This window comes from Hylobates moloch, unplaced genomic scaffold (assembly GCF_009828535.3).
Source record: "Hylobates moloch isolate HMO894 unplaced genomic scaffold, HMol_V3 SCAFFOLD_12, whole genome shotgun sequence".
NCBI classification, from domain to species: Eukaryota; Metazoa; Chordata; class Mammalia; order Primates; family Hylobatidae; genus Hylobates; species Hylobates moloch.
In genome coordinates, this window is record NW_026652287.1 from 28,746,645 (window position 1) to 28,749,130 (window position 2,486).

General features: G+C 41.8%; 1 pseudogene; it reads right to left on the reverse strand.

Moving 5' to 3' along the window:
• Positions 1-240: 240 nt before the first annotated feature.
• Positions 241-795, reverse strand: LOC116478020 (large ribosomal subunit protein uL6-like; annotated as a pseudogene).
• Between the last annotated feature and the right edge of the window lie 1,691 nt (positions 796-2,486).

A 2,486-nucleotide genomic window follows, 5' to 3' on the forward strand; every position in this document is an offset into this window, starting at 1 on the left:
TATTGTATAACACAGCATATTAAATGGAACCTTTTCTATATCTCTAGTGAGTAATAACTTCCAAACTTAGAAGTAAATACAAACAAAAAGAGCAACAGAGTATACTGTAAAATAACAATAGTTTTTTGGGTTTTTTTTTCCCCAAAATCAATAGGTCTTTTATTGTATCATTTAAATATCACAAATAGCTCTTAGGAATCATCCAGCATCTTGTTTCTATAGCTGGGCAACTCTTAGATCTTATTTATTAGCCTGCTGAATAGTTCCTTTTTCAGAGACATAGATACCATCCCAAAATTTCCTGATATCCTTGTTTTTAACTGTTTGTGGCTTGCTGAATCAAAGCCACTGAATATGAAACAAGGTCAATTTCATTTCCTTCAAGGATTAATTCATCTTTCTGGGCTTGAGATACTGAACAAGCAACACCTGGCCTCATCCAAACCCTGCAGATGTATTTTTCAGCCAAGAAATTTCGGATTTCAACAAGAGACCCATTCTCCTGGATAAGGACGTTGATGGGGAAGTGAGCATACCCAGACCTCATCTTGTAACGGAAGCCCATTGTAACACCCTTGTTATACCCTTCTATGCATGACTACAGATAGTGTGAATGCTAGCCAGCTCCTTTCTATTTCCCCACCATTTGTCAATCCGGTGCCTCTTTTTTTTCTGAGTTCTTTCTACATTGATGTAATTGAAGTTCCTCTACAGGGTTCCTCTGGGGCCCTTCACAATCACTGTGTGTCCCTTCAGAGTAATGTCAACAGTTCGATTGCTGAGAATGATCTTCATTCTTGCAGTAGATGCAGCAAAGAAAGATAATAGTTTTGTATAAGGTGAAAGAGCAGCATAGGGAAAATACTTGTAGGAAAAAAAAAGAATAAAACAACAAAAAGAACTCCAGCAAATTGGTAAGAAAACAACAGGACCACAAATGATAAAATGAATAAAGAACAAAAATAGCCAATTCATTAGAAAGAAAATAGAATAAAAGATCTATTTATTTTATTTTTATATCATAATGAGAAATGCAGATTCAAGTGATGAAATGTCTTTTTTTTTTTTTCTTTTTTCTGTTTTTGAGATGGAGTCTCGCTCTGTCGCCCAGGCTGGAGCACAGTGGTGCAATCTCTGCTCACTGCAACCTCCACCTCCCAGGTTCATGCCATTCTCCTGCCTCATCCTCCCAAGTAGCTGGGACTACAGGCTCCTGCCACCACGCCCGGCTAATTTTTTTGTATTTTTTTAGTAGAGATGGGGTTTCACCGTGTTAACCAGTATGGTCTCGATCTCATGACCTCGTGATCCACCTGCCTCAGCCTCCCAAAGTGCTGGGATTACAGGCGTGAGCCACCGCGCCCGGCCCCAAAATGTCATTTCTTACATACAAAAAAAATGAAAACTCCCAGTGCTGATAAATGTACACTGAAGTGAGTCCACAGGGCTGTGTAACACAAGCTAATACTATTCTTTTGGAAAACAATTTGACAGTGTGGGTCAAAAACTACTCAAATGGCCATACTTTTTTTTCTTTTTTTTTTGAGACAGGGTCTTGCTCCAACACCCAGGCTGGAGTGCAGTGGCTCAATCTCGGATCTCGGCTCACTGTAACCTCCTGAGATGGCCATACCTTTTAACTCAGTATTCTTTTTTTTTTTTTTTTTTTGAGACGGAGTCTTGCTCTGTCACCCAGGCTGGAGTGCAGTGGCGCCATCTCGGCTCACTGCAAGCTCCACCTCCCGGGTTCACGCCATTCTCCTGCCTCAGCCTCTCCGAGTAGCTGGGACTACAGGCGCCCGCCACCACGCCCGGCTAATTTTTTTTTGTATTTTTACTAGAGACAAGGTTTCACCGTGGTCTCGATCTCCTGAAGCCTCCAAAGTGTGGTTACAGCTGAGCACCCACCGGCCAGTTTTTTTTTTTTTTTTTTTTTTTTTTTTTTTGTTGCCCAGGCTGGAGTGCAATGGTGCGATCTCGGCTCACTGCAATGTCTGCCTCCCAGGTTCAAGTGATTCTCCTGCCTCAGCCTCCCAAGTAGCTGGGATTACAGACATGTGCCACCACGCCCGGCTAATTTTGTATTTTTTAGTAGAGACGGGGTTTCACCATGTTGGTCAGGCTGGTCTGGAACTCCCAACCTCAGGTGACCTGCCTGCCTCAGCTTCCCAAAGTGCTGGGATTACAGGCGTGAGCCACCATGCCCAGCCTTAACTTACTATTCTTATTTGTGACGACTAGCTTTCAAAAAAAAAAATCTAAAATAATGAAAACATTGAAAGACCCCTACCTCCTAGCCTTCTCTTAGGAAAAGCTTTCAGTAGTTTTTATTAACATAGCTACTATCACCTAGTTAAATGGAGATAGTCCCAAATTCCCTTTCAATAAAAGTGCTATAGCTTTAGGATCAATCATGTTAACTTCCTGTAAAACCCAGTGGAACAAAACAGGCCACAGGCCTATCAATACTCACCATTCCCGACCTC